Source organism: Palaemon carinicauda, chromosome 32 (genome assembly GCF_036898095.1).
Source record: "Palaemon carinicauda isolate YSFRI2023 chromosome 32, ASM3689809v2, whole genome shotgun sequence".
Lineage (NCBI taxonomy): Eukaryota > Metazoa > Arthropoda > Malacostraca > Decapoda > Palaemonidae > Palaemon > Palaemon carinicauda.
This window is the reverse complement of record NC_090756.1, coordinates 5,151,803-5,159,302: the sequence shown is the minus strand read 5'-3', so window position 1 is coordinate 5,159,302 and position 7,500 is coordinate 5,151,803.

Here is a 7,500-nt window from a genome sequence, read left to right as displayed (position 1 = left end):
CATTTTATAAGTTTAAATGTAGGTCATGAACGGCAGAGGCAAGGGACAGCAATGTCCTAGAAACAGACCACCCAAGCTAAGACCAGGGATGGCCAGGCAATGGCTGCTTATGACTCGCCGTTCTTTGCTAGGTCAAATGGATGGTAAGGATACAGACACTGCAAGAAACTGTTGTGCTTGAGCGGATCTCGAACCACAGTCCATATATTTTACTGTTATATTTCACATTTAATTAGATGTTTAATTATATATATATATATATATATATATATATATATATATATATATATATATATATATATATATGGATGTCAATTCCTTTTAAATAACATAAGATTATATCAAATGTAATTTTCCGGGAAACCATTAAATCTAAAAATGATTTCCCCCTACGATGATAATATAAAATAGAATTTTCCGAGAGGGTAATGACATAAAATGTAATTCTCCGAGAAGCGGATTATATGAAATGTAATTTTCCGAGACAAGATAATGATTTTAAATGTAATCAAATATAGTTTTTTTTTTTTTTTACAGAGTAATTATATAATATAGCATCACCATCATCCTCTCCTACGACTATTGACGCAAATGGCCTCGGTTAGATTTCGCCAGCCGGTTCTATCTTGAGCTTTTAAAGCAATACCTCTCCATTCACTATCTCCAACTTCATGCTTCATAGTCCTCAGCCATGTAGGCCTGGGTTTTTCCAACTCCTCTAGTGCCTCGTGGAGCCCAATTAAAAGTTCATATAATATACAGAAATACAAAATACAAAATTCTTTATTTATTTTTTTCTATTGACCTCCGCATATATAAAGGTTCGTGGTGGCCGATATGGTAACGTCCCTGACTGGTGATTTCCAGACTGGGGTTCGAGTTCTGCTCAAACTGTTAGTTCCTTTGTTCGCTGCAACATCCCCATCCTCGTGAACTAAGGAGGGGGGGGGAGGAGCTTAAAGGTCTATCTGCTGAGTCACTAGCAGCCACAGCCTGGCCCTCCTTGATCCTAGCTTAGGTGGAGACGGGGCTTGGCGCTAATCATGTGTAATATAGTCAGTCTCTAGGGCATTGTCCTGCTTTCTAGGGCAATGTCACTGTCCCTTTCCTCTGCCATTCATGAGTGGCCTTTAAACATTGAAATATTTAAACCTATGAACCTACAAAAGCACTGTGTCATAACCTCAAAAAAGTATTTCCATTAACATTCAACAATATAAACTCAAAAGTTTATATCGAAAGTAATTAGCTCACATCTCAATACTTAAACTTTCTCCAAGTCATATTATATACTTTCAATGGGTCATCTTATAATTAGCACGAATCTACCTCACTGTCCCTTGCCTCTGCCATTCATGAGTGGCCTTTAAACCTTTAATGAAAAGGTAATAAGTCGAAAGACGAAGTAAAAGGAATCCTCTATAAACGTTAATTAATAATGCGTCTTCCTAAGAGCTGTGTCCATTTCGATATTGAGAGAAATATCATTTAAATGCAAGAGTTATAATGAGAGTCATAATGATGGGGGGGAGTTTTATATTAATATTTGATTGGGAGGTAATATTAGAGTTCTCAATGATATATTAATGGACAAATTTAATGAAAGTTAAAAGTTTTATGATAATTAAGTGAAGTACTTATATGAAATATAAGACAATATAAAATACAAAATATAAAAAATATAATATAGAATATGTATGTATGTATGTATGTATATATATATATATATATATATATATATATATATATGTATGTATGTATGTATGTATGTATGTATGTATGTATATATATATATATATATATATATATATATATATATATATATATATATATATATATATATATATAGGCTATATATATATATAATGAAACTAAAATTGTAATTAAAATTAAATTAAAATACAATCATGAGAAAAGAACAGAAAATAATAAGATGAAAAAATACAACAACCAAAATTGCTCTTATCCGCACCAAACAAGTTAAATCCAATTCGCTTCACAAGCGAGTTCCTTGTAACAGCGACCTGATTTTGAGTTCCTTGTAACAGCGACCTGACTTTGAGTTCCTTGTAACAGCGACCTGACTTTGAGTTCCTTGTAACAGCGACCTGACTTCAGTCCTTTGTAACAGCGACCTGACTTCTGAGTTCTTTGTAACAGCGACCTGACTTCTGAGTCCTTCGTAACAGCAACCTGACTTCTGAGTCCTTTGTAGCAGCGACTTGACTTTGAGTTCTTCACAACAGCGAACAGAGTTCCTTGTAACAACGACCTGACTTCTGAGTTCTTCCTTAACAACGACCCGATTTCTGAGTACTCTGTAACAACGACCCGATTTTTGAGTCCTTTGTAACAACGAACCGACTTTAAGTCCTTCGTAACAGCGACCCGATTTTTGAGTCCTTTGTAACAGCGACCAGACTCCCCTCGTTCATTTCACTATAAAACGTCTCCAGTCTCCATCAGAAGATCAAAGTCAGGGGGAAAATTGGAATTAAAAACGTCTCTCCGATCCGTGAGGGAGAAATATAGCACTTTCTTTGAGACAATCGTCCTCGCTTTCGCTTCTTCGTCTTACTCCTTATCTCATTCTCTTCCTTCTGTTCTCATTCGCCTTCGTACCCTTCTTTCTTATCTCTTTGACTTGTCGATGTCTTAAATAGTCTTTTGTAATATCCATTTTTTTTTTTACTTTTATTTCTTTATCTTCTCCGGCAATGTCTTCCACAGTCTTTTGAAATGTCCTTATTACTTTTAATCTTTCATTTTCAAAATATTTATATTTTATGAATAATAAATATAATCATAAAATAAATTAGATATTATTATAACTATATATAAGCAACATTTCAAATGTTATTAAAACTACTATATATAAGACAAAAGAAAGGACCCGATGAAAGTCGTAAAACTTTAAATGATTTTCAAATTATATAGTATAAATCACCTAGTTTTAAAGGTCGCTCATGAACGGCAAAGGTAAAGGATAAGGACAATGCCATAGAGACTGACCATATATAAATATAACCCTCTCCACCCCAGCTAGGACCATGGAGGGTCAAGCAATGGCTGATGATGACTCAGCAGGAAGACGTATAGGCTCCCCCAAATCAACCCCCATTCCTAGCTCAGAAGAATAGTGTGGTTGGCTGGTTGCAGACACTACAAGAAACAGGTCTCGAACCCCAGTGCAACAGGTTGCCAGCCGGGACGTTTCCAATAGGCTAACATATCCCCTTTGCTATATATTTGCAAATCAAATTTGTCTTACGAATAGCAAATATAAAACAGAATATTGTTTCATTTGCAACACTGAATTCTATTTTTTTCCTTTCAACCCAAATATACATGTTGGACTGACAGTTATTGAAGTAAACTGGGTCCAATGTTGACGTATAGCTCTCCATCAATAGCATTGCTTTGGCGCAAATATTAACAGACTCATGATGCATGAAATTCCAATTGCGATCAACAAGGGTTAATGCCTCTAGCAGCGTTGCCAATTATACGTTCCCTTTACGGTGAACTGCTGTATATGACTTGTCAACTCGGACTGTTGGTAACACTTTTCCTTCCGTTTAAGGAAAGGTTGACATCTAGTGAATTTGAAACCTAATAATTGTAAAAACGTATTTTCTTTTCAAGTTTACAAATTCTTAGTATCAAAACGCTACTCAAATTAAAAGGTTTTCATCACATTTAGAATATAATTAATAAATTGATAATTAATAGGTTGAAAATTACATGTTTTCCTCTGCTTTTTTTTTCTTATGGAATAATAGCTATATAAATTTTAATGTATTAAGAGATTAATAATCATAGTTATTCTGTTACAAAAAATATAATTATCATAATTATTGTTGTTTTTTCAGAGATTATTATTATTATTATTATCATTATTATTATTTAGTGAAAAGTGAGAGTTCCTTGTTTCAATTAATTCATCTTATATTTGTAGACTACTTCCCTTTATACAATACTTCTCAACACTTTTTCTCTTTGAATATAATTCAAAATAATTTTAAGGTTTAAAGGTACCTCATGAAGGGCAAAGGTAAGGCACAGTCACAATGCCCTAGATAGCCTGACAATACCCTGGATACTGTCATTGTATACATATCATAAGCTCCCAGGCCCAGTCTCCACCCAAGCTATGACCAGGGAGGGCAACGCAATGGCCACCGATAACTCAGCAGGTAGACCTATAGGCTTTCCTAAACACCCATCCTTAGCTGAAAAAGATGGTAAGGTTGCAGACTCGACAAGAAACTATCGAGCTTGAGCAGGACTTGAACCCCAGTCCGGCAGATCACACTAGGCATGGACGCTTTCAATAGGCCACCACAAAATTCTATTCGGATTTTAAAATAAAATATAGAATATAAAATAGTTTAAAAAAATCTAAAATTGATACTTTTTATCTATGATTTACTTATAACTTGGATAATATTTACAAACTCAATAAATTTATATTAAGATTGTCTATTCGGAAATAGTTAAATACCTATACCTTTTATTTACTTCAAGAAAAACTAAATTTAGTTACATTTCACGTGAAGTATAATTCCCAAAAAGGGTTATATTCTTCAAGAGCAAAAAAAAAAAAAAAAAAAAAAAAAAAAAAAAAAAAAAAAAAAAAAAAAAAAAAAAAAAAAAACTTCATTTATAATGCCTTACGATTTACATATGAAAATACAATCTAAAAATTCTCTCAAAATTTTCTTTTAATTTTCTAATATTTGAATTTCAAGAAAAACCAAAACACACCAAGACCACATTTTATTATAATAAACAGTAACAACTGATATAAAAATATCTAAAAAAAAATTTTGGAAGTAATGTAAGGGTAAAGTTTGAAACGAAAAATTTAAACTCTGCCAACCATGTAACAGAAAGGAAATTGCCTTTATTATATTTCAACAGAATTAAAAAAAAAAAAAACTTTGAACACGCAGGATGGAAAATTCTCTCTCTCTCTCTCTCTCTCTCTCTCTCTCTCTCTCTCTCTCTCTCTCTCTCTCTCTCTCTTACGGGAAACCCAAAACCCGTGGCGATATATATATATATATATATATATATATATATATATATATATATATATATATATATATATATATATTCTCTTTTCAGTACTTTATTGTAATTTCCAGTATAAAATCTTATTTAGAGAAGATAAAAATTAAAATATTATTCTCAGAGGGTTGGATTCAAAACTATTTTACTGAGAAGACTTGGAACATAGTGTATTAGCTAAGAAATTACTAATATATATATATATATATATATATATATATATATATACACACACATTTATATATATATATATATATATATATATATATAATAAATTTTGCACATTTAGACGTGCTATTGTCTTTGAGTAGTTCCCCCTTGGGTCTCTGATCCCGAGGTATAACAGAATCCAGGTATTAAAATTTATGGCTTATTCTAATATAAACAAATATATATATATATATATATATATATATATATATATATATATATATATATATATATATATATATATACATAAATATATATATATACACATAAATACATATATATATATATATATATATATATATATATATATATATATATACATAAATATATATATATATATATATATATATATATATATATATATATACACATAAATACATATATATATATATATATATATATATATATATATATATATATATATATATGTATGTATGTATATATATTAACACAAACGCTCACATCAGAATGTTGTATTTGAGTACTAAAAGTTTGCATATTTATATAAGCATATATAAAATGCATGTCGAATAATTTGCAAGTACTATGCCGGCAAATGAAAAAGCCAGAAATGAAATATAGAAAAGAGAAAAGTTTTTTTTTTTTGAAATTCTAATAATCCTAAGCTTGAAAATTACAAAAAAAAAATATTTATAAAAAAATTCAATTAATTAAGTGTGAAGCGAATAAGCAACCACATTACTCTTAAAGTATATATCATCAATTAATTCTCAAAAGCCAGCGACCAAAGGTCGAACTATAGAAACTATAGCGCACTATAGAAAGGGAGAATGATAAAAGGTTTGAAAATATATGGCATTTTATAAGTTGTAAATGAATTATATTCATAATTCAGAGGTCATGCTTGAAATCTTTACCCTTATCAATACAGCTCGGTATGGCTTATTTTGTCATATATCGATTTGACCAATTCCTGCCCTCAAACCAACATTGCCTGAGGCTAATTATAATAATAATAATTTCAAGAATTTTTATAAGACGAATTTCAATAATAAGAATTTTAACACAAAGAATTGTAAAAATAATAAGAAACTTAATAAGAAGAAATTTAGTATTAAGAAGAATTTTAATAATAAGAAGAACTTTATTAAATTTAAAATCATGAAAATAATTATTAAAATCATACAAGCACAAAATTTACGTTTTGTTATATGTGCACTTATGGTTACGACGTGTGATTTGAGGCTGGTGATAGTTTTTAAAACAGAATACTTCTCCTTATATGATACATGTGTGTGTTGTGTATTCGTAGACTGTAATATATAATGAATAATAAATATATAAATAAACACACAAATACTCTCACTTTATATATATATATATATATATATATATATATATATATATATATATATATATATATATATAATCGAGCAACACCTAACACAAAATGAAAACTATACGGGGCACTCAGCAGAGCACAGACCTCCGCCACTGCAGCTTATTTCTCGACCCTTTGCTGGACCGTGACCTTTGACCTAGGACTTTCAAAATTGGAAAACTCTCACATCTCAACATAACAATTATTCGCTGAGAGATTCATTACTCTACGAATCAAATTGTGGCAAGAAAGTTGTTCACAATCAAACAAACAAGAGCGAAAACATAACATCATCTCCAACTTATTTGGCGGATGTAAAAAAAAAAAAAGAACTATGAAACAGACACTAGCACTAACCATAAATTTCGAAATAAGTTAAGCAGAATCTAACATTCCCGCCCCCACCCCCTCAAAAAATATCCAAATTATCCAAAAAACGACACATAAGTATATGCAGTAACATCCAAACGATTATCCCCGCCCACAGACTCCACTTCCGCCAAGTTTAATGGCCGTTAAAATCTGAAGCACTCGGACAACATTTGCAGTTCCTGATACGAGCACTACTCCAAGCGCAAAGCAATCGCTCTTACACTGCATTGCAGTTATTACTGTGAAGTGTTTGCCATTCCCGTGATCTTTTCCTTTTCTTTCTTTTCTAAATAGACTCGTAACAATTCTCGTTACATTGTTCGTCTCGTGGTTTGGTTTACTCTTGGGATTTATCTTCGTCTGGTTGTTGTTTTTTTTATTTTTGGTTTTGTGGTTTAATATAATTCTCGATTTCCTTTTTGCTTGATCTCGGTGGAAAATTGAATTTGTAATATTCTGTATTGTAGAATTGTTGTGATGGTAATAATAATAGTATTTTGATC